The 26,233-nt window shown below is 39.6% G+C and overlaps 1 long non-coding RNA gene across 4 annotated transcripts in view; it reads right to left on the bottom strand.

Moving 5' to 3' along the window:
• The window catches only part of LOC139082973 (uncharacterized), a 90,779-nt gene that overhangs the window by 62,987 nt on the left and 1,559 nt on the right, over positions 1 to 26,233 (bottom strand). For all 4 annotated transcript variants that reach the window (XR_011539386.1, XR_011539384.1, XR_011539385.1 and 1 more), the window contains exon 2: positions 8,580 to 8,670. This is a non-coding gene — a long non-coding RNA (uncharacterized lncRNA). The remainder of the gene's footprint in view (positions 1 to 8,579; positions 8,671 to 26,233) is intronic.

The following is a 26,233-nucleotide window of genomic DNA, read 5'->3' as shown; positions in this document are numbered from 1 at the left end:
TTCACCATCAGAGAGAGGAAGATCCTGCTGAGAGACACGAAAAGCTCACAGACACAGGGACAAGGACAGTGCTGCAGAAACTAAGAGAAAAATCCTCATCTTTGTCAGAAAGCGAATTTTTCCAAAGCCCTTGACTGTGCCAGGCATTCTGAGGAGGGCTCCTAAATGGGCCACGACAGGTACCTCTGATGACTGTTACCAGCAAGCGAGAACAGAAAAACGACAGCTTCTTAAAATGCTCTTCAAAGCAAATTGGCTAATTTTTAAATAAAGGCTCTGATCATTCTAATTACAGGATCATATACAGAATTCATATGAGAAAACAGATGTTTACAGAATGTAAAAAAATACATAAAGACTGATTCGCCATCAAGTTCATTTAAGAGTTGAAGCTTTCTTTGTAAATGTAATGTATTGTTCCATTTAAAGACTTATTTGACACACAACTACTCAGGCAGTTATGGTACAAATTGAAGTGATGCCGGTGGTGTCTGTCCTTGTCTACAGTGATTGCATTTTAATTGGGGCTGGCTTTCATTTGGTTAAAATGTCAACTTTAATTTTACTTGTGAATGTGGCTATCTATAGGCGGCAGCCTGTTTATTTAGTTGCTTGATTTTGCGTAGGAGGGGTGGGGGGAGGTGTTTGTTATGCTTTTCTCATTGCAAATGGAGGAAGTCATGTTTTTATCCTGGTTTCACTTCCTGTTTACAGGCTAAAGATGGAATTGCCACTATGCTTGGAGACAGCTAATACGTTCTTCTCCTTCCACTCTTTCACGAACAGGATATAACATGGAGGAATTCTTGCCCAGTCCTGGAACATTTGAATGTTTATGCATGAACAGCTATGATCAAAGTGAATTTCAGAATAAATTGGTATAGCTTTGTGGAAGGCAATTTCATGGTATCTTTTAAAATTAAAAAAAAACACATATCCTTTAATATAACAAATTATAGAAATTTAACCTATAGAAACACTTTTACATTTACTCAAAGATGTATAAATAAGGATGTTCACCAAAGAAAAAAAAAAACCCAGGTAAATCTCTTTCAGTAAGAATATGGTTAAATAAGTTATGGTACATCCATACTGTGAAATACTGTGCAGCCTTTAAATGGCATATGGGAGTCTTCCAGTTAAAGACAATGAATTGAAATCTAAAATCTAAAATCTCTAAATCTAAAGTCACTAAAATCTCATTTAAATAAGAGCAAAGGAATAAAACACCATATAAACTCACAATGATAAAGACAACAGAAGAATAGGCAAGACATTTTAGCAGATTTCTAAAGAAGATGGAGAAGAGGTAACTGATGCAGCAACTTATGAACCATCTTGGGTCCTCCAGCCCCAGTCAAGCCTTCAGGTGACTGACTGCAGACCAGGCTGAGAGCTTATCTGCAACCTCCTGAGACTCTGAGCCAGAATGACCGGGGGGAAGCCACTCTCAAATCCTAACCCAGAGAAACTGAGAAAATAAATGCTTTTTTAAGCCATCAAGTTTTGGGGTAATTTGTCACATAGCAATAGATAACTAATACAAAGTCTTAAAGTGATAAATGAAGAAACAGCATTATAAGATAAGCATGTTGAGTGATTTGGGAGGTAATTATTTAAAAAACTCCACTGATATATTTAAAAATGGCATGCAGGTATTACATTGATTAAATTTTTAAAATTTTAAGATGTAGATTTATACTTATTGACAAATTTAAAAACTCTATACAAGTTTCATATATTTATACATACACATATGTGCATATATACACACATGTACATGTATAGATATATACACATACATATATACGCATATATTTATAAACCTGTCTTTGGAAATAGATTGGAAAGTATCTAGAAAAATCAAATTGGAGCAGAACTGGAGGGGCAGTTAAGAGAAATATTCACTCTTTACGTATTTTACATTGTCTAAATTATTTTAAAATGAGTGTATTTTACTTTACTCATTTTGTTATTTGCAAATCAGGTAGAAATGGAATGACCACTGGCATAATCCAAGGGAGCTAACAGTTCTAACAAAGAGGAACTCTTCTTGCCTAAAACAAAAGAGTTAATCATAAATCAAGGAGATACACATAATGCAAGAAATTCTAAGGATAGATGTTTAAAAATTTTCTGGAAAGACCTATGAATGTTACACTGTTAAGATGTATTTATAAAGTGGTTAAGGGCACCATAGGTGGACCCAGACTGCCTGGGTCTGAATAACCAGCTCTGCCACTTAGAACCTGTATGACCTTGACTGCTCTGTGCCTCAGTCATGTCACCTGTAAAATGGGGATGATCATAGTAGTACCTATCTCGTAGGGTCCCTGGGAAGATCAAATAAGTCAATAAACACAAGGCACTTAACACATCCTGGCCAGAGTGAGCAAAACATACAAGTATTATCCTGAGTGTGTCGTGAGTGGACTCAGTACCAAGCCTGTAAGAAAAGAATCTGTACTTGAAGTCAGAGGAACCGTGGCTGTAACACAGTGATGACTCCAGAATGTACACAGAAGAGAAAGGCTGGAGGGGAGCCATTTGATTTCACGGTTTCACCTAAGTAAATATAGTATAATCACCCAAAAGAGCATATAATTCAAAAATCACTTATATTTAGCTTTACTATATCTCATACTATGTGATAATTTTAAAGCAAATATAATTGTTTTTATTATATTTTATTTCATTACTAAAATTATCCTCCATTCTCTAAGTGAGCAATATAATGAACCTGATCAGCAACTAAAAATATGTTGTGAACAAAATTAAAAAGGTAGAAAATTAAAAATTGACTTAACTTAGAACATTTCTACCAAAAACAGCAAACATCTTTCATAGTGTTGAAACACAACCGTGACTATATTGGCAACACTTCATGCGACTAAGAGCATGAACTTTACTGTCAGATAGACCTGAGGTTACCTTGTATAAGTTATCGAAGCTCTCTGACCCTTAGTTTCTTCCTGTATACAATGGGAATAAAAAGCAGTATCTACTTATGGCAGGCGACGCAAGAATTAAACAAGATAACCCAAGTAAAGTACAAATACAGGGCCTGTCATATAGTGGTCGCTCAAAACAGTTGATTTCTTCCTTTTGATTGCCATCAAACACCATATTTACTCAACTCTTCACTTATTTTCAAATAATATACTGGTATATTATTAATTATATATTATAAATGAAGGCATCACAGACTTGTGGTGAAGAGTTCGGATACTAAAATTTAAATGCCTGTGTTCAAATATCAACTCTGCCACTTATATGTTGTGTAACTTTGGGCATCTGTAAAATTAAAATGAATAATAACTAATTCATAGAGTTGTTTGGAGGCTCAAGTGAAACAACGTATATAAAGGATCAAAAAATGTCAGCTACTATTATCATTCGTAAAGCTACAGAAATCAATCATCTAACATTGTATTTGGTGGGACCAACCTCGTACAAGAGACAACATTCTCTTCCTAATTCACCATTACTCCTGCCTTATCCTGGCCCGCAAGAAATCAGAAGGCGAGAGACACCTTCATTAGGCCACGGGATCCTTTCTTTAAAGAGATTTCAATGAACATCTTTGAAGAAATATCTATGAAGCTAAGTTTATTACAACAACTTTTTTCTGTTTAAGCAATGAACCCAGGAATATTTGTTTTGCTTTTTTTTTTTTAACCTAGTAAGCCTACTTGTATCAAAGAGAAACACACAGAGCTGGCCAAAGGACATTAAAAGTAACTTCTCAACAGGAAAATCATGACAACACTAGCACCAATGGTCTTCCACACACTAATCTTAAAACCTCATCATGTATTTTCCCCCCACAAATAAAGACCTTATTATATCCAAGGCAGGAAAACCTATTCATTTATTATTGTTTCCCTGACACTTGTATTATGTTAGCAGACTCCCACTTATTCTTCAAAACAAACACAGCTAAAATACTACCTCCTATGTGAGGTTGGCACTGAAATTTCTCCTATTTCCCAGACAGAACCAATCCCCCCCATTTTTTTTTATTACGATTATGACGGATTACAGCCTTGTGAGATTTCAGTTGTGCATTATTGTTAGTCATGTTGTGGGTACACTACTTCCCCCTTTTCCCTGGTAACCACCGATCAGTTCTCCTTGTCTATATGTTAACTTCCACCTATGAGTGGAGTCATACAGAGTTCGTCTTTCTCTGTCTGGCTTATTTCGCTTAACATAATACCCTCGAGGTCCATCCATGTTGCTGCAAATGGACCAATTTTGTCCTTTTTTCTGGCTGAGTAGTATTCCATTGTGTATATATACCATATCTTCTTTATCCAATCATCAGTTTCTGGGCATTTAGGTTGGTTCCACGTCTTGGCTATTGTAAATAATGCTGCAATGAACATAGGGGTGCAAGGGACTCTTGGGATTTCTGATTTCAGGTTCTTAGGATAGATACCTAGTAGTGGGATGGCTGGGTCATAAGGTATTTTTATTTTTAACTTTTTGAGAAATCTCCATACTGTTTTCCATAGTGGCTGCACTAGTTTGCATTCCCACCAACAGTGTATGAGGGTTCCTTTTTCTCCACAACCTCTCCAACATTTGTCGCTCTTGGTTTTGGATGTTTTTGCCAATCTAACGGGTGTAAGGTGATATCTTAGTGTAGTTTTGATTTGCATTTCCCTGATGATTAGCGATGATGAACATCTTTTCATGTGTCTATTGGCCATACTTATATCTTCTTTGGAGAAATGTCTGTTCATGTCCTCTGCCCATTTTTTGATCGGGTTGTTTGTTTTTTTGTTGTTAAGCTGTGTGAGTTCTTTGTATATTATGGAGATTAACCCTTTGTCAGATAAGTGGCTTGTAAATATTTTTTCCCAATTAGTGGGCTGTTTTTTTGTTTCAATCCTATTTTCCCTTGCCTTGAAGAAGCTCTTTAGTCTGATGAAATCCCATTTGTTTATTTTTTCTATTGTTTCCCTCATCTGAGGAGTTATAGTGTCCGAAAAGATTCTTTTGAAAATGATGTCAAAGAGTGTACTGCCTATATTTTCTTCTAGAAGACTTATTGTTTCAGGCCTAATCTTTAGGTCTTTGATCCATTTTGAGTTTATTTCGGTGTGTGGTGAAAAAGAATGGTCAATTTTCAATCTTTTGCATGTGGCTGTCCTCCCCCCCCCCCATTTTTGCTTACATATACCTTGGAGTCAGCAGTATCCAGCACTTATCATCAGCAATCATAATTTCTTGTTTCTTTGTTTTTCTCCTGCTAGAATGGAGCTTACACGGGACTTCTCACTCTGCAGTATGTTCTCTGAATTTGGTTTTGGTCCAGCTGATTTCAATTTTGTACCTGGCCCGCCCTCCTTTGCGGAGTCTATGCTTTTTCTGATCCGAGCCATCTTTCCTTCTTTTCAAAAGAGACATTGAGCCTACAGCTTGGCTTCTTTGACTCATGCCGATTACACAGCTTACTTATTTATTTTCTGAAGTCATCTTCTTGCTTCTTAGCACACATTTATTTTGGGTAGTGACATTTTAAAAAAAAAGCCTAACATGCCACAACTAGAAGGACCTGCAACTAAGATATACAACTATGTACCGGGGGGAATTTGGGGAGATAAAGCAGAAAAAAAATAAATAATAAATAAAATAAAATATACAATAAAACCAAAAAAAAGCCTCTAGAGTCTCTTAAGTTTGGAGACTGTGGAAGAGATGGTTAGCGGGTCTCCGTGTCTATTTTGCCTCCCTTCTATGACAAGAGAAACCCCAATTTTCACTGAGCACATGATGGTCCAAAGAAAAGACTACATTTCTTAGCAACCCCCCAGTTGAGTGTGGTCCTATACCTAATTTATCACCAATGATGGGGGTCCATGCCCTCCATCCAGAGACCACAGGAATAAGCCAGTAGTTGAATGAGCTGGGTTTGTTGCTTGTTGCCACAAGGAAGAATGCACACCGTGGGGAGCCCTGGGTGTTTCAGTAAGAGGGTGTTAGAAAGACTTTGCTATAGGATTTGGCTCATGATAGGCGATTTTAGGGAGGGTTGAAGGAAGCAGTGCTTTACTCTGGATTGGATGTTGTCAGGAAGCAGGGGCAAGTCTATGATGGAGTATCTTAAAATAATATCAGGAGGAATGAAACACAGTTACAGCCGTAACTGATAACAAAGCAGTAGTCACTCACATCAGGCAGAATACGGACATGTCTGGTCATTTTGCAGTTTGGACCACGTTCCTATCTTTGTGTTCAGGCATAATTATGGAGCAGCCTTGTTTTCATGGCCTTGCCTGATGCTGGTGTTGTTTGAAATCGCACGTGCTTAACAGAAGAACGCCAAGGCCTGGCTGCGAGTGCCGGGGCAGCTCTCGCATGTCCGGGGCCGTCCTTCTCTTCCTCATGGGTAAGCAAAGGATGGCACTGAAACCTTCTATAAAAGCTGGTGTTAAAAGGGTAGAGCTGGCATGTGTCCTTTGCCCCTGATTCTTCTTTTCCTCCTGTAGACGAACTGGAATGTGGTTGTGATGGCTCGAGCAGTTCAGCTGGCACATGAGGTGATCTTGGGAATAGAAACTACAACAGCCCTGGACCACCTCAGCTCCAGACCTTCACGTGAGAGAGAAACAAAAGACTACCTTGTTTAAGCCATTGTTATTTGGGGTCTTTTACTCCTAGCCAAAGTTATTTCTAACTGATACAGGAAGCTAATGGTCAGTCCACTTTTTAATGTGTTTGTTTAAGGTTGTTCTCAATTTCTTAAATTGGATAGATCGACATGTCAGAGAATTGATTTAGGCGCCAGAACTAATTATCTTTGTACAAATGGAAGAACACTGTACATGTGTATTGTTGATAAGCTGCACTACTATGACTTGAGTCTCCCAAGCTGGTGTTCTGAGCCCTGATTTATTTCTAGTTTACCTTTACGACAAAGGTGTATTCTTCCGGAGTTTCAACTTACTGTGTGAGTCCATACTGCCTGCTGACCTCCTTGCTGTGTGGGCCAAGTGATTTGATTTCTGCGCCCTTGCCCCCGCAAGGCTATCACAATGAAAGCTGAAATTCCGTAGGGATCGGCAGACATCTTTAGCAAATGGTTTCTGTGCTCTCTAACCTCTCTGGATTCCGGTTTTCCCATATCTTCAATGCTTTTCAACCATTTCTTTATATTTTTTCTAGCCTTTTTAGTTATGTTTAGCAGGAAGATTGCTCCAAATAACCTAGCTTATCATTACTAGTCAAACTATTTACTTTGTAATATTAAAACTCATTACTATTTTTTGTATATTTTTTTCTAAGTTTTATGCTTGTACATGTATTACTTTTGGAAGAAGGAAAAATATATTATTATAAAAGCTGTAATGCTAAAACAATGATTTATTTTATGCCTTTAAAATATATTCTCCATAATCTATAAGACTTTAATGTGAATAATATTTGACTTTCTTATGAATTGATTACTTTTTTTTAATGAATTTTTTTTTTTAAGATTTTATTTTTTTTTCCTTTTTCTCCCCAAAGGCCCCTGGTACATAGTTGCATATTCTTCGTTGTGGGTCCTTCTAGTTGCGGCATGTGGGACGCTCCCTCAGCATGACTCGATGAGCAGTGCCATGTCCACGCCCAGGATTCAAACCAACGAAACACTGGGCCGCCTGCAGCGGAGCGCAAGAAATTAGTCACTCGGCCACGGGGCCAGCCCCTTGAATTGATTACTTTTTAATCTAGAATTTAATAATACAATATTTATTTAAAAATGAGACTGTTTTTCAGGGGCGAGCCCAGTGGCACAGCAGTTAAGTTCACATACTCCACTTCAGCGGCCTGGGCTTCACCAGTTTGGATCCCGGGTGCAGACCTACATGCTGCTAATCAAGCCATGCTGTGGCAGATGTCCCACAGATAAAATAGAGGAAGATGGGCACAGATGTTAGCTCAGGGCCAATCTTCCTCAGCAAAAAGAGGAAGACTGGTGGCAGATGTTAGCCTGGGGTTAACCTTCCTCAAAAAAAAGAAAGACTATTTTTCATTGTCACTATTCTAAATATCATGAGCATATTATTGTACTGACTAGCTCTAAAACATTTCTGAGTATTATTGTGTATTCACTGTAAATAGCCTAAGTCCATTTTATTAACAAATACTGTTTTGGGCCCTTTGATTGAAAAAAATATATTACTTCCTTATCATTTGTACTATTTGTTATACTATTTGTAAAAGTGTGTACTTATTAAAACTGTTTGACACCATATAGTAGTTTATGTTATAATCTTTTTCATGAAGTATTAAACTGCTGGAAGGAATCATGTCTTATACATTTTGCCTTCTATGTAGTATATCTCACTCAATATTTTTGGCAGGTTAATCGTGTTTCTAAAGGTCTGGGATAGCTTGTGACATAATGATTTCTAGGGTAAAATCAGGTTTAACAATAGTTTAAAAATTATAATATACTAACATGTCTGGAGTGACAGGCAGACATTGCTACAATATGGCTTTCCTTCTTATATTTACTTTGCATTTTCAGTGTGCTAGATATTTTAGACTGCAAAACAGAATTTTGTGGATTTAAGATCATTCAGCACCTGAGCGTCCAGTCTGAAGATCACCCGCGTCTCTCCTGCTGCCTGTCTTTGAGACATTCCATTTCCCATGAAGGCCTCCAGGGAGTGTGAACTGGGGAAAAAGAGGAAACTCTGTCAGCTGACGGGCTTCCCATTCATATCACTGGGGAAGGTACGGTAGGGAGGAGTTTTAATCATTGAGGATGAGAATAAGGAAATATCTGTAGAGGGACTAGCGGTACCAGAGACATGTTTGGTTAAACATGTACATTCTAATGACAGTATTTTCATTTACAAAGACCTTTCATTAAAGGAAGCCCAGGTGAGACAACGAAGTGATTTTTATATCCAGCAACCATATGCCCCAGATTTTCCAGAATGGTTCCCATTTTAAACACTATGTCTCATTTGTACCATCAGTACAGTCCAACACGTCCTACGTAAATACGTCATGATGTTTATAGGCACGTTTAAGTCACTTCTGAAGTCTCCTGGTGAACTTGCCCTTGCTTCCGGTAGCCGTTAAGTAGACTGTAGCAAGCGCTCCACAATCCTTCCCAAGGAATCTTATAACTTTATGTAATAGAGAGTAAAACCTTCTGTTGTCTCCGCTTTGGGTAAATGGCACCACCATTCATCCAGTGGGAACCTGGGAATCATGACTCTCCCCTCTCCCACGGCCTCCTCATCCAATAAGTCTCTTAATCTTGTCCTGCTCGTCACCCTTCCCATGTGGCTTCACCATTCACCCTCTACAGTAAGCCACCACGGTCTTTTCTAGAAGAACACACACATTCATGTTATTTCTGCTTTAATATATTCTTCAGTGACTCCCCATTGCTGTAGCAGAAGAAGTAAACTCAAATGTCTGCAAGGGAAGATAGGAAACCTAAATACGTGATTAGTCAGGTCAAATATAATAAGGAGAGGCTGCCCGAGGAGGCAGAAGACGGGAGGATGTGTGTCTGCTTATAGGCATTCGAATTCAATTAAAAATAAGCTACGCCTAACAAAGCAGATCTGTGGGTAAGACTCCACCTGTGGGGTGAGGGTTTTAATCCTTTTAACTTGTTAGCATGGTGTAACAAACCTTTTCATTATCTGGTCCCCCACAAGCATCCATCCTGCTCTTCAATCCTTCTCAACGATGGGGAGCTCCCCCAAACTGCCAAGCACCTTTGCGCATGTCACTTCCTCTGTCCAGAAAGTCCTACTGGTGAATTCCTACTCATCCTTGAAGGCTGAAATGTTACCTCTGGGAATTTTTCCCTGACAAACCTCAGCTAAGATTAGCAATTCTCTTCTGCATTCCAAAACACGTAGTTCATATGCTATTTAGATTCAGAGCTTATCTCACTGCTATAATTATTACTTTTTACGTCTGTACCATCTAAATACACGCATAGCTCATCGTGAGTATTTAATTTATCTTGGTATCCCCAGCATCACACACACTGCCGACAGCACAGGCACTCGGAAAACAATTGCTGGATGGATGGATGGATGGCCTGCTAACTAAACGACATGTCTGATTTAGACAGTATTTTAGAGATGCAGTTTTTAAATTTTCAAGTGCACAGAATAGGTCTGCCTGCCTACAAAGTGTTGCCAAGTGGAAGCTACTCTCAGAAATCTGTTAATGAACAGATAAATCTTAGCTATGATTGGCATACTCATTTATGTGAACAAATGAAGCCAAAAGAGAGCATCCTTAGATCCAGCTTCTTCCATCCCCAGCCACACGGAAAGAAGCTGCCTGGTAATGGTCGAAAGTCTGGGCTTCCTAGTCAGACAGGCTCCTGGAAGAGTCCCAGCTTTGCCACCTACAAGCTTTCAGACCTCAAGCAATTTACTTAATCTCTCTAAACCTGAATTCCTTGTTTGTAAAATGAGCAAAATAGCACTTACTTCACAGGTTATCGTAAGGATTCAGTGAGACAAAATATTTAAAGCCTTCACTATAGTGTCTGGATCATGGTAAGCACTCAACACATATTGATAATTGAAGTAGGACAGTATTTTGAGATATTTACCCATGATTTTTCTTCCCCTCTATTTTCTGATTCCCTTCTCCCCCACCCCAAAATTCAAAGAGATAGCTGTGTGTTCAACATTGCAGGGAAGGGCTTAAAACATGATAAAAAGCAGAGAAGCCTGCAAGTTTTCTGACTTTTACCTCTAAAAGTCCTGGAGATGGCAAGAAGATTGAAGAACAAAATACTACGGCCAGAAAGAAAGATGGAAAGGGATTTCCCCAAGACAGAAACAAAATACCCCCAGGCTGGGAATGAAGGATGGGAGGTCTGTGAATAGGTCTGTTTCTAGGAGAAAAGGGAACTTAGGCCTTGCTTCCCGAGCAGAGAGACAAGGAAGGTACAATCCCAGGGAAGGAATAATTACATGGTGTGTTGGGGTAAACAGGGCCACAGACAATCCCACAGTAATTTCCACACTCCCAGTGCCTCATAGAGCAGCAGAATTCCTGTGCTCCTGGAGTGTCATGTGAGCAAAAGACAGTGTTTGGATCCACACCAGCCATGCTGTACTGGCTATGTACTGTTGTAGAACAAATCACCACTCCAAAACGTAGTGGGTTACCACGACAACAAACATTTATTCTCTCACATAGTTGCTGTGGGTAAGGCATTCAGGAGTAGCTCAGCTGGGTGGTTGTGGTTCAGGGTCTCTCATGAGGTTCTACTCAAAACATCCGCTGTAGCTGCAGTTACTGAAGGCTTGATGGGGCCGGAGAATCCACATCCAAGAGGGCTCACTCACATGGCGGGCAAGTTGGTGCTGGCTCTTGGCGGGAGCCTCAGTTCCTCCCATGTGGACCTTTCCTAGGGCTGCATGAGTATCCTTGCAATGAGGTAAGGATCACTGGGGGCTCTCTTGGAAGCTGGCCACCATGTATGGCAAGCGGGGTAATGACTGTCTCTGCAGCAAGCTGCGTTGCCTGATTACCTGAACAAGATGCCAACACCTGACAACTTGGCAATGCACAAGACACAGAACCTAGCAGAACTGGGGGCGCAGGGGAGGCCTAAAGGATTGCTCTTAAGTTTTCTGTCAGCCTGGTGGGATTGGAGGCACAAAGCAGAATTTAAACTGTTAGAGAAGTAAAGAAACGTGTTATTTCTTATACACTTGAATTTACAAATAATAATAGGAATTGCTATTATTACTATAAATACGGGAGTAAATCTACTTTTGTCTCATTTTTCCCAAGCAGATCAAGGTGACTCCAGTTCCACCAGGTCAGTAATTCTCCATCTTGGAAATCAAATACAGAAACAACTGGGAAATTTTAAGAAATACCCACCCACAGAGCTTCTGCTTTAATTGTGCTGGAGCAAAGCCAGGGCATTAGTATTTTTAAAAGCCCCTCAGATGATTCTAACATGTTACTAGGGTTGAGACCCAATGCCTTATGCAAACCCCAGGCCTTCTTGCTACTTCAGATTATCTATGATTCTACCAGGAGCTCACCATATAGGAAGTCGGCTAATTCTGCCTGCTGACTGCCTAAGGTAGTCTTCCTCTGAAATACCAGAATAACTTATCAGTAATATTTTACTGGAGAGCAGAGCAAAGGCTAAGGTTTGCTAAAAACAAAATAGGAGCGAGGGGATCTCAGCTGGCATTGCATTCTCAAATGCGGTCAACGCAACTCTGCCTGTTAGGCCTATCATCCTCAGCAGCGGGTCAAAATTTAAATCTTGCTTATCAGCTATAATCACACACACACACACTACGCCATGCTTTCTCCTCTTTTACTCTATCTTATGTGACTTCTTCAAGGAAGCTAACACTTTTGAAACACACTCGTCTCCCTGGACTTGTAAGACATAACTGATCTCTAGTTCTTTTCCTACTTCTGTGACAATTTCTTGGCTTTCCTAGCTGCTCTTTCTCTGCTTGCCTCTTAAATGATAGCTTTCTCTAAAGATCCTGTTCTTGGCTCTCTTTTCATCTCATTACACACTGTTTTCCATATGCAAAACTCACTTAGTTCAATAGTTTCATCGACCATCTATTTACTATCAACTCCCAGGATTTTATTTTCCTGTTCTGACTTTTCTCATGTTCCAGACCTGCATTTGTTCCTGTTAATTGAGGTACTCAAACTTAACACATTCCAGATCTCACCATTAGCCTTCTCCACATCACCTCCCAGCCTGCTTCTCCTCCTCTATTTCCTATCCTAGTGAATGGTGCCACGCTTCCAATCATTCAAAACAGAAAACAGGCATCATCCTAGAACAGGGGTTGCAAGCTGTCTGCTTATTTGCTGACACTGTTTGTATTTGGTTCAGACAGAACTTTAAAAAAACTCAGAGCCAGCATTTAAGATTTGGGAGATTTCACATCGAAATACAGATTTAGGCTTCTATTTAAAAATCGGAAGAGGAGGCAACGCCAGGCCCTCCTTACATGGAACCACTGGCTAGAGCTGAGTAGCAGATGTCCCATTTAGACTCGGATAAGCCCTTGGTCCATGAAGTGGATGTAAGGACCACACTGGATGCTGAGGCTCTTTTCATTCATTTGTGTCACCTGTGCAGCTCTTGAGGCATCTGAGCTTATGACTCTTGTCCTAACTCCTTCCTTTCCCCTAACCCCACTGCAATCAACCAGCAAGTCCTACAGATTGCAGCATTTCTCCGGTGTCTCCGTCCTCTTCATCTCAGTTGCTGCTTTCTTACTTCAGGATCTCAATCACTGGTTATCTGGACTTCTGTCACCGTTTAACCACCTCTAGCTCCACTGGTCTAAACCAGTGACACGCCAGTGACGTAAACTGATGTTGCTATCCTACCTAAAGGATCCACTGGCCCTCCAGCGCCCACAGGATGACGTTCAAATTCCTTTAGTCCATGGGACCAGGCCATCCGTGTCCCGACCCTGCCCACCACTCCAGCTTTATCTCACTTCACTCCCACAGAGTAGTCTGTGCTCCAAACAGTTATGCTAACCGGGTGGCTTGCGTCAAACCTCTGGATCATGCTGCTCTTTATGCCTAGAATATCCTTATCTCACCATTCAGCCCACACAACCACATTCTTGACTCCAGAGAGTCAGTTCGAGTGTTACCTTCTTTTTGAAGACTTTTCTGCTTCATTCCCAATTCTGCAGGTAGATATGACCATTGCATTCCCACATCTACCCTTTTCCGTTGCCTGTAAGATTGCTATCTCGTCGACCATGACATTTTATTGTGCCTATTTGCCTACCTGCTTGCATTCCCATCTATTAGGTGGTAAGTTCCTTAAAGGCTGGGACTCTGCCTTATTTGTCCTTACATTTCCAGAACCATGCTTCGTGCATATAGCTGCTTAATAAATACTGGCTAAATGAATACATGAACAATTACTTCAAATGATTACTTACAAGTAGGTTGTTCTCTTGAACAGGTTGATCATCTTCCTGTAATCGTCACACTACTGCTTTTGTTTTCATTCAGGGATTATGCAAGGGTTAAAAATTTTAGCTCAGTTCAAGCAAATTAACTCAATTTCAGAAATAGCAGGGGCTCAAATCAATGGGGTATATTTGCATTAACAATGTTTCCCCAGTTTTATTCTTAAGAAAGCTACCATATATTGCCTCTGACAGCTGGGGGCAAATGATTGATAAGTAATTTATGACTCACGTTAATTATATCATGTGTAGGAACACACATCAGTGTGCCCTATGGGTATGGCTTATAAATAACACTGAGTTATAGCCGTCAATCCTCTTAATGAGGAAAAGAATACAATAGGACCTTTAACGAGCCAATTATGAATCAACCAACTTTTACAGCATAAGGGAGTATAAATGGCACTTCTCCAGGTAATATACTTTGTATTACTCCCTGGAAAAACATATTAATATAAAAGTAAAAATATTTAAATCTTCAAACTTTCAGATAAAACCACACAAAAACACGGAGTTCTAAAGACATCCATTAATTCAGTAACTATGTATTGAGTACCTAGTCTGTGCTGGGCACTGTTCTAAACTCCAGGGATGCTGCTGTCTTTATAAACAGGACTAAGGGATGGGGGAAGCCAGTACAAGGAACCGGGCTGGAAGATAAGAAGGGAGCCCAGGGCTGACTATGCAGCATATTGAAACACAGGCCACTTTGCTGGGGAACCAGACAATTCTTTTCACCAGCACCGACTCACATTTTGCAGCCATCCCCATGAAGTTTACATTTTAGTGTAGCGGTGGGGAGAGGGGAGAGGGCAGGCCAACAGACAACAAAAAAATAAATAAGTAAAATATAAAGTCTGTTCAGAGAGTAATACGTTCTAGAAGAGAAACAAAGCATGGAAAAAACATGAGGAGCGCCGGGGAGAAGAGGCACAATTTTAAATGGGGGGGGGGGGTCAGGGAAAGCCTCACTGAGGAGGGGGCCTTTAAGCAAAGAGCTGAAGGAAGGCAGGGAACCAGCCTCGTGGATAGCTGGGGGGAAGAGCATTCCAGCATAAGAAACAAACAGCAAATGCAGACACAAGTCCAGACACGGGCATGTGCCTGGAGCTTTCATGCAACAGCAGGGCAGCCAGTGGCCAGTGTGGCTGGAGGAAGCGAGCTCAGAGGAGAATAGTAAATAGTAGATTCGATCAGAGAGGTAATCGAGGGAGGAAAGGGGTAGGATCTGAATGTATAATATGTATAATGCAGTGCTTCTCTAACCTGACAGGCCCAGTGCTCCATTTCTATAACAAATATTTTGTACTCTTCCCTTACTATCCTGAAATTAACCTCACAGATAATACAACCTATCCACACACCTAACTCCAAAAGAACTACCATAATGCCGGACCTGTAATATAAATGAGAAATAAGTAAAAGTTACTTATAATAAAATAATATCTATGTCAATACATAAGTGTTCAGACACGAACACTGTAAGAGACAATGAAATATGTCACCTTCACGTAAAATCACTGTAAATGTGACAGCTACAAATGCAGACTGATAGAGGAGTGTTCCCTTGGAAACTCAGATGCTACAAATGGCGATGCTGACGCCGTCTCTGACACGATTTTCCGAAACAGCAAACCTCTGGTAAAATTCTGAACAGAGTATCATCTTCCCTCAATTTACATGACAGTTGCGTTTCTGGAAAATCAAGTTGCACGTTAAAACCGTGCAAAAATATATTTTGTGTTTATGTATAAATGGAGTTAGGTTCCAGGCTCAGATCATTATAAACAGGTTTTTCACCTTCAAGAAGGTCCAAAGGACATTTGGAAGTCATGCAGAAGGCACATGAGGGGACTTTTTGAGGTGATGAGAATGTTTCATACCTTGATTGTTGTGGCGGTTACATGGGTGTACACATTTGTGAAAGCTCATCAAACTGCACACTTAAAATGGCGCGTTTTATTTTATATAAACTACACTTCAAAAATTGATTTAAAAAAAATGCCATGCAGGATGAGAGACAATTCTTCATAACGAGGGAATCTGGAGCATGGACTAGCAGCCCAGGCTCCCAGATGCTAAATGCCACTCAATCACGGTACATTCAGAAAGGCTCGCCACGCATTTCCAAAACACACCCTAGTAAGCGATACCACTCCCCTGGAGAATACTGCGTCCTGTCTCAGTGGGATGGGAAGCCACTGGAGAGTTTGGAGCAGAAGAGTCATGTGATCTGACATGTTTTAAAAGGATTGTTCTGACCTTTGGGACAGAGGCGGGCAAGAGCTGATGCAGAAAGACCGCTTAGAAGACTATCAAAAAAGGCAGGTGAGAGATGATAGTGGCTTGGCCGAGGGTAGCCGCAAAGTGCATGAGAACAGATCTTTATCAGTTTCAAACAGAGCCCCCAAGGGACATGAAAGAAACAGAAAGAGCTCAAAAAATTGTTATTAGATTCAAAGAAGTAAACGGCAGTAATTTTCAATACTCTTAGCAATACTCATAGAATACTACTTCATTGTTCAATGCAACTGAAAACACTTTGGGGTTCTAGCTGTGTCATTTCATATTTAAATATAATGAAGCATTACTTTCTGGTGAAATGAGATTCAAAAAAAGTGTTGTTTTTTTTTTTAAACTTTACCACAAAAAAGTGTATTTCTTGCCTAAGTAAAATATTTTATCTTGGCTATTTCTTTGATAATTTAGATCTTGCAATACATTAAGCTCAGTGTCATTTGAGAGTTTGTCATTTGAGAGTTTTTCAAGTGTAGAAATTCAGGAGATTATGCTGGCTTTGTTTTAAGACCAGAACCTACTAAGTTGAATCTTTTAAGGTCTGAGATTGCAGACAATTTCTTATGATTTGTTCTCTTAAAATTGGTGGATGGCTAATTGAGGGCCCTGGTTAGTTGACCCCAGGTACAGTAATATTATATTTTTAACATTCAAATCTTTCCCTTAAAAATGTTAGAAAAGTATTTATGAATGAAATGATTTCTGAGGTTTGCTTCAAGATAATCCAGTAGGGAGAGGAAGTGGAAGGGATTGAGATGAAATAAGATTGGCCTTATGTTAATAATCGTCAAAGCCAAATGGTGCGTAATTCATTTGATGAACCGAAGGTGATTCATTTCACTATTCTCTTTACTTTTGTATAAATTTAAATTTTTCCATAACAAAAGTTAAAAAAACATCCAGGGCCTGATAATTCATTCAATGTTTGTTGAATAACTGCTGTGTGCCAGACTTTTCCTAGGAGCTTGGGAGAGATTTGTTAGCTCTGAGGGTAAGATCTCCACATTAAGGAGCTCACATCCTAGACATATAAACAAAAAATTAGAAAGCAATGTAAAGACTAGAATACTGTATTAAATATATCAAGTGCTATGTGAGCAAAGAAGAAGTGATTCATTCTGCCTGCTGAAATCACAGATACTTCCCAGAGGACGGATGTTCAGATTGGGTTCTGAAGGTTAAATAGGCTTTTTCTGGGACAAAAAGGGGACAGGAAGCCTCCATAGAGACTGCAACATAACTCCAGAAAATGATCATATTAAGGCATTAAAAGAAACAGAAGACAGTGAAAGAAACAAAAGGTGTAAAAGAGTAAATAATATTTGTATTTTTACTGCGAGTACCTAAAACAGTACCTAACAATATACCAGGTGCTCAAAATTATTCCACTGAATAAATTTACTGTTTGAAAGAGAGAGGGAAGGAAAATAGCAGAGAGTAAAGTTTTATTTTATTTTACTTTTTGAGGTTCTTCTTCTTCTTCTTTTTTTTTTTTTGGTGAGGAAGATTGGCCCTGAGCTAACACCTGTGGCCATCTTCCTCTATTTTGTACGTAGGATGCCGCCATAGCATGGCTTGATGAGTGGTGTGTAGGTCCACACCCAGGATGTGAATCTGTGAACCCCAGGCCACCAAAGCGGAGCATTCAAACTTAACCACTATGCCACTGGGCCAGCCTGAGAGTAGAGTTTTAAAACCCAAAGAAAGAGACAGCCTACCAAATGGGAAAAAATATTTTCAAATCATACATATATCCAGACTATATAAAGAACCTTTACAAGTCAACAACGAAAGACTAAGAACCCAACTAAAAAATAGGCAAAGGACTTGAATAGACAGTTCTCCAAAGAAGATATACAAATGGCCAACAAGCCTATGAAAAGATGCTCAACATTAGTCATTTGGAAAATGCAAATCAAAACCACAATGAGGTACCACCTCACTCCCACTAGGACAGCCAAAAATTTTACAAAGAAAAAAAATTTTTTTAAGGAAAATAACAAGTGTTGGCAAGGACATGGAGAAACTGGGACCCTTGTACATTGCTGGTGAGAATGTGAAATGGTGCAGCCACTGCGGTGAATGGTTTGGTGGTTCCTCAGAAAGTTGAACACTGAATTACCATATGACCTAGCGATATTGCTCTAAATGCATGGACATGCAGGTTTACAGCAGCACTACTCACAACAGCCAAAAGGTGGAAATAGCCCAAATGCCCATCAATAAATCAATAAACAAAATGTATATACGTGCAATGGAATACTACTCAGCCTTAAAAAAGGAAGGAAAATCCTGTCACATGCTACAACATGGATGATCCTTGAAGACATCATGCTAAGTGGATTAAGCCAGTCACAAAAAAACAAATACTGCATGATTCCACTTACATCAGGTATCTAAAGTAATCAAATGCATAGAAACAGAAAGTAGAATGGCGGTTACCAGGAGCTGTGGGGAAGGGAAAAAGGGCAGTTGCTGAGTAATAGGTATAGATTTTCAGTTTTGCACGATGAAAAAGTTCTGGAGATCTGTTTCACAAAACTGCGAATAGAGTGGTCCCCCCTTATCCACGGTTTTGCTTTCTGCTGTTTTAGTTACCCACGGTCAACCACAGCCCAAAAATATAAATGGAAAATTCCAGAGAAAACAATTCATAAATTCAGAATTGTGCTTCTCCTGAGTAGCATGATGAAATCTCTTGCCATCCCACTCCATCTCGCCCAGGACATGACTCATCCCTTCGCCCAGTGTGTCCACGTATTTGCTACCCACCCATTAGACACTTAGTAGCCAACTCAGTTTTCGGATCAACTGTTGCGATATCGCATTGCTTGTGATCAAATAACCCTTATTTTATTTAATATTGGGCCCAAAGCACAAGAGTAGTAAGGTTGGCAATTCGAGTTTGCTAAAGAGAAGCCATAAAGTGCTTCCTTTAAGTAAAAAGGGGAAAGTTCTCGACTTACTAAGGAAGGAAAAAAAATCATATGCTGAGGTTGCTAAGATCTTTGGTAAGGACAAATCTTCTATCAGTGAAACTGTGAAGAAGGAAAAAGAAATTCATTTTGCTGTCACGTCTCAAACATGCATGTATAGGAAAAAACATAGTCTAGAGGGCTTGGTACTATGTGAGGTTTCAGGCATCCACTGGGGGTCTTGGAATACATCCCTCATGGATAAGGGGATACTACTGTATACTTAACATTACTGACCTGTACATTTAAAAATGGCTAAGATTCTAACGTTTACATTACATGTTTTTTACCATAATTTTTTTTAAAAAGCAAGACACCACTCAACATAACATTGAACACTGGAACAAAACAATTCTAAATCCAAGATAATAGTTATTTCCAGGGATGGAGGGTAGGCAAGGACTACAAAGGCATCTCAATTCTATCCGTAATGTTTTGTTACTTAAAATCTGAGGCAAATATGGCAAAATATTAGGATTTGAAATAAACAACAAAAAATTGTGCTAAATGACAGCCACCAGACACAAGAGGTCACATATTGTATGATTCCATTTATATGAAATATCTGGAATAGGTAAATCCATAGAGATTGGTGGTTGCCAGGAGTTGGGGGATGGTGGAGTGGGGAGGAAGTGCTTAACGGGTCCAGGGTTTCCTTTCGGGGTCATGAAGATGTTTCAGAACTAGATAGAGAAGGTAGTCGCACAACATTGTAAATGTACTAAATGACGCTAAATTGTTCACTTTAAAATGGTTAATTTCGTGATATGTCAATTTCACCTCAATTTAAAAATGAAACTAAGGGGAGAATTTCAAGAAGGAAGGGTATTTATTGAAAAGGGTCAAATGCTGCGGAAAAGTAGAGTAGGATGTAAACTAGGAGGTCATGAGATCTGGCAGGGAGGAGGTCCTTTCATGAGAAACGTGCCGCTAGACAGATAGTGGTGGGTGACAAGAGAAGGGCCTGGGTAGCAGCCTGTGGGAGCCTGAGCGTTTTAGAAGATAGAGGAGGCAGTGGCGAGGGAAAGACTGAAGATAGACAAAAGAGAGGAGATATTTGTACAGCAAAACTAGGAAGAGATACAATAGGATGGAGAAGGTCGACAGGGCGAGGAGTTACCCTTGGAAAGGATTAAGAATCCTCATACTGGAGAGAATCAAATAAGTACAGGGGTAAATCTGTGATCTCCAAATTTCACTTGGAAAGCGGAGAGACTGAGTGAGCTGAAACTTCGTAACTCCTACTTTCTCTAGGAACCAGGAGTGGGGTGGAGGGCTTGGAGGAGCCATGGGAGTTGACCAAGAATGAATAAAAGGGCTGCCCAGGCAGCTTCGAGGGCGTTAGTGGAAATCATAAATCTCCACCCCTCACCCCCCAAATCCACAATTAAAAAGTTTGACTGTTAAAATCATTGCATAGTTAATATTGTGTCACAAATGGCTCATCAGAAATAAAACCACTGAAGAGTACCATCAGTATGACACGATACTGGATTTGTGACATATTATGAATGTACTTAAAACAGTCTTCATGGAACATGCAACAGAAAGATCAGTCTGGGATGAGCAGAGAAAGAGAACAAACTGGAATCCACTGAAGAAACATCAAATAGCAAACATTGAACTAGGAAAAAGAAATGAAAGATCTCTAGGAGACATGACACTATTAAAGAAAGATATAAGCAAATATTTCACCAGAAAACTACAAAAAACTCGATAAGGAGGGAGTAGATAATAATTGCCTTTATAAATTACATAGCCTCATTTCTTTGAAAAAGAAGGAAATATATACCTTAAAGTTTAAAGTAAACTATTTTTAAAGTTTACTTTTAGAAAGTAACTGGCAGAGTGTATTAAAAGGAAATTTAAAAATAATTTTAAAACCATGAATGCTTATTAGTTGAAAGCTAAGAAAAATAATAAATGCCTTTGAACAAATTTTCAACTACAGGATGAATATGAATAATACTACAAAATGGGCATCTTGACATGTGATAGTCACTGACGAGGCAAAGTAATCATCCAACGATTTCACCGCGCGAAACTTAAAACGCACGCACGTAAGGTGCCTTGTGGAGTTTTACAGGCATTAGAAGATATTTACATAACGTTATGATGAGTCTTAGAAATGAAATTTCCCTCTATAGATTTTTTTCTTAAAGATTTTATTTTTCCTTTTTCTCCCCAAAGCCCCCCGGTACACAGCTGCATATTTTAGTTGTGGGCCTTCTAGATGAGGCATGTGGGACGCTGCCTCAACGTGGCCTGACAAGCGGTGCCATGTCTGCGCCCAGGATTTGAACCAGTGAAACCCTGGGCAGCTGAAGCGGAGCGCGCAAACTTAACCACTTGGCCACAGGGCTGGCCCCCATCCCTCTATAGATTTTAGTTTGGACTTGAATAGTTCCCTAACAACACCAATTATTTATGTTTACTATGGCTGAACAACTGAGAGGCTCAAAGAAATCTTAGCTTTATAGTGGCCTAGGCAGAAACATGAAACGCAAAGATTTTCACAGAATAGTGAATGCAACAAAAAGGTAAAATCACATTGGTACTTCAAATACAACGTATTTATTTTTTTACTGCGGTAAAATATACCTGACATAAAATTTACCATTTTAGCCATTTTTAGGTATGCAGTTCAGTGACACTAAGTCCATTCACCTTATTGTGCAACCATCACCACTACCCACCGCCAGTACTTGTTCATCATCCCAAGCAATAAAGGTTACTTATTTATTTACTTATATTGTAAAAAACACATAACACAAAATTTACCCTCTGAATCAATTTTAAAGGTACAGTTTAGTGATGTTAACTTATTCACGTTGCTGTGAAACAGATCTCCAGAACTTTTCCATCTTGCCAACTGAAACTCCACAACCATCGCCTCAGCCCCTGGTAACCACTGTTCTACTTTAGGTTTCTATGAATTTGACTACTTCAGATACCTCATATAAATAGAATCACAATTTATTTTTAACCTAAAACATTAACAGTCACTGAAGGAAAGGGATTTCTGTTTGTTTTGTTTGGGGGTTTTTTGCTGATAGTTGGGTATGACCCCAACCAACATAGTGGATGGATTTCATACGGTGCAATCATATTTCACAGCCCTTGTTAACGGTCCATTCGTGAATACAGAAACTAAACATGATCATGCTGAAGGATCCTTAGTTAAACGCTCAGATAGTACTTGACTTTGAAATTATTTATAAAACTTTAATTTTTCTTTGAATGTTAAATGAAACAGCACAAGAAATATGAGCTAGAGAAGTCAGAGAAGACGGTGGATTTAATTACTGCATTCTCCTGCAGTAATTTATTATTACACCACTTAGTCTTTGTTGTGTAACTCTCTGCGGTTTTTATTGAGTGGGTTTTGGTTCCAGTTCTGCCATCTAGATGACCACGGACAAATCAATTAATTTCTCTCAGCTTAGGCATCATTATTCCCACTAGTATTCTAAGACATCTATCTATAAAGATGGAGATAATAATCCTGGGCCTACCTATTTTAGGGTAGAGTTATGAGAATAAACAGAGTGTATTATACGAGAAAGCTCTGAAATATTAGCTTTAGAAATATATGAAGTATTAAAGAAATTTCACTCTTTCCAGCATCTCTCCATTTTTATATGCTTTTCTTCTAAAAACTGTATGATACTCTAGACTAGAAAGTTATGCTCTTTTTTCCCCCAGTTCCTTACCTATTGGATTACATATTTCAGCATTAAACTCGCAGATTAAAAAATGGTCAACAGCTTTTCTGCTGAGACTAGGTCTAGGAATGAGGGAGTAAGGGATGCCAGAAATAAACTAGAGAAGAATTTCCCTCCCTTCTTCCTTATGTACTTTCCCATAACTGCCCAGCTATGAGTCCTTCAGTCCTAGGCTAGAGAGAGGACTGAGGGAAGCAGAAGGAAATGACAGGTTATATCAGAAATTCTACTTTGGGAGAATCTCAGGAATGGTTTGAAACTTCATCTGTGGCTTCTCTTAAATTACACCAGGTATAAAGGCGGTGTGACTCAGTGGTTCATGCAGCAAGCTGGCAACTCAGGAGCTGTGGGTTCTGGGCGTGCACCTGACACTTGTTTTTTTTATAGATGAGCTGGTCACATTCACTCCCGTGTTTTATTTAGTTTTCCATCTATTAATGAGGACAATGATAGCAAATGACTTCCCAGAGTCGTTAAAAAAAATAGAACTCACAAAGAGCTATCATGACATGAAAGCTGTAACAAAGGTAGCTTTTTTGAGAGAATAGATATAAAAATACCTCAAAATATAGATATAAAGCATTATTATTACCTGAGCTAGGGAGGAAAGAGATACTGTGAATATGAACAGGTAGATAATCCTGAAACCTCTTTTAGATTCTTAGTTTTAACTCTCACTCAGACCTTCACAGAAGTCCTAAGAAGACAGGTTTTTGAAAACGGCATTTGGCTTTCTTCTCGCTCCTCATGCATTTATCTGGATGAAGGTGGCTAGTGAGGAGGAAAAGAGCCTAAAGAAGAAGAGGCAGGAGGTAAGACAGCAAAAGGTCCAAAATCACTCATTCATTGTTTGTGTGACCAGTTCTTATTCCACGAGCAAGTGTAACGTGTAGCACGCTAATTCTGAAACACGCCTCTTAAACACAGCTCCAGGCGGCTTTCCTGGAAGACGAAACTGAAGCTGAGAGGGCTGAAGCGGCTCGCCCTGAGCAAGACATGGAGCGGGCTTCTGAACCTTCCCTCACTTCAGAGCCCATGCTCTTTACTAGTGCCCTATTCTGTTTCAGGAAAAGCCAAATTTATTTATGGAATAAATGTCAGCCGAAGCTGTCCTGGAAAATCAGGAGGAAGTCAAGCTGCTGCAGGAACTCTCCCCATGTCTCCCACGGCCATGTGGGTCACACCGCGACATCTCCGCATATCTCCGCATGCCCGCTTAATGCCCCTTTCCCGACTACCCAGATTCTTTACACTTTCTCCTCTCTCACAAGGCTTCAGCCTGCCAAATCACTAATTCTACCCCATGGCATTCAGCTTCTGCTCTTCTGCTTAATGACTTCCTCTCTCTAGGTTTCTAAATTCGGATTCCTTATCAGTGAGAAGCCAGTGACTGGCCCACACCATGGTCCTACACCAGGCCACAGGTCGCTGGCCAGCCTACATGGATTAGGTTAACTTGGGTCCAGTGCCCAAACCCTCAGCTGTGGCCCAGGATGGGCAGGGCAGTCAAGTTCCTAAAGAATTGTGGCGCACATGCATAAGGAGAACAGATTTTGTGGTTGCCAGAGGGGAAGGGGGTTGGCGGGTAGGCGAAAAAGGTAAAGGGGCACATATGTCTGGTGACGGATAAAAATTAGACTATTGGCGGTGAGCACGCTGCAGTCTATACAGAAACCGATAAACACTAATGTACACCTGAAAGTTCACAATGTTATAAACCATTATGACCCCAATGAAATAACTCAAAAAAAAAAAAAAAAGAACTGTGATGTAAGTAGGTGGGATTCAGCCCGTGCTATTTAAAAAATTTCCCAAACATAATCTGCTTCCTTTTTTCTTTATTTGCATGTTTCTATTAAAGAGATTGCCATTCTTCCTATCATCTAGACTGAAACTCTAAAACTTTTTTAATTAAATAGATTTAATTTTGTTGGAAAAGTAATGCACGCACATGGTAAAATATTCAGAATATAAAAAGGTATACACAAGGGGAGTTGTCTCCTTTCTACCAAAGATTCTCGAGGCCCTCCTAGAAGCGACCACAGCTAACAATTTTTGAAATATCCTTCAGAAAAACTGTTTGTATGTTCAAGCATTTTATCCACATTCCATTTTACGTAAATGGAAGAATACCAAAAACACAATTTGTGCCAAGCTTTTCTCATTTAATAAGTAAATTGTGGGGCCTATTCTACATCAACATGTATAGATTTTTTTTTCCCTCTTTTATTGGCTTCATAGAACTTAATTGTATGTATGTGACTTTGTTTTTTAACTATGGCTCTTTCGATAGGCAGGTACATTGTTTCCACTCTTGCCATTACAGATGAGGCTGCAATAAGCATATATATTTGCACACAGCTATAAATATTATCTATAAATTTTTCAGTCAAAGCATGCACGGCGTTTCCATTTTGATACATTTATGGCCAAACTGCTTTTAAAGATGTTATGCCAATTTCTCTCACCACCTGTGTATGAAGGTCCCCATTTGTCAGACCATGCACAGTCTTGTGTTCCGTCACACTTTCTGACCTCTTCCAGCCTGGACATTTCAGCCATCTTTTATTCTACCTTCTTTCTTGCCTACTAAGCCAGTTAGTCGCTAGTTCTGTGAGTTCCCTCAGTCTCTCTCACCTCGATCTGTGTCTTTGTAATACCAGTGCTACGATATTAGTTTCAGCTTTTGTTGCTTCATGTATTGGCTTCTAATATCTCTCATTCCATTCTCTCCCATTATTAATTCACAATTTATCCCACATTAATATTTTCTTAATTTTCATTAATTTTAATTCTAGACTGACAAATCTTTGATGGCTCCCACTGCCAAGAGTAGCAGGTCCAAATCCTTAACCAGCCATTGGATGCTCTCCAGAGTTGGGTCCCAGTCTACTTTAGAGCCTTCACACATGTACACGAGTTCCAACTTCTGCTTTGCCCTCTTCATGCTTTTTGTTCCATCCCTTCTCTTGCCTGGGAGCTCTTCTTCCTGTTCAAATCTAATTTCACTTATCCTTCAAGGTCCTCTGTGACCACCTCATGCTCACAACCCAGTTCACAATTGTCTCTTCTCAGAATTGTTAAACCGCTCGTTGTGTGTCTCACTCATTTGGCATTTATCAACTCAAAGTAACTAAGAGTTCATTGTTTTTCCTGTCTCCTGAGCTAAGCCATAAGCTTTAGAAGAAGGCTTCCCTAAAATTTTTGTATCACACACACACACATAGCACAACCCCTCATACTTTGAGGTGCTCAA

This window comes from Equus przewalskii, chromosome 4, assembly GCF_037783145.1.
Source record: "Equus przewalskii isolate Varuska chromosome 4, EquPr2, whole genome shotgun sequence".
In the NCBI taxonomy this organism is placed as follows: Eukaryota; Metazoa; Chordata; class Mammalia; order Perissodactyla; family Equidae; genus Equus; species Equus przewalskii.
This window is presented reverse-complemented; position numbering and strand designations above follow the sequence as displayed.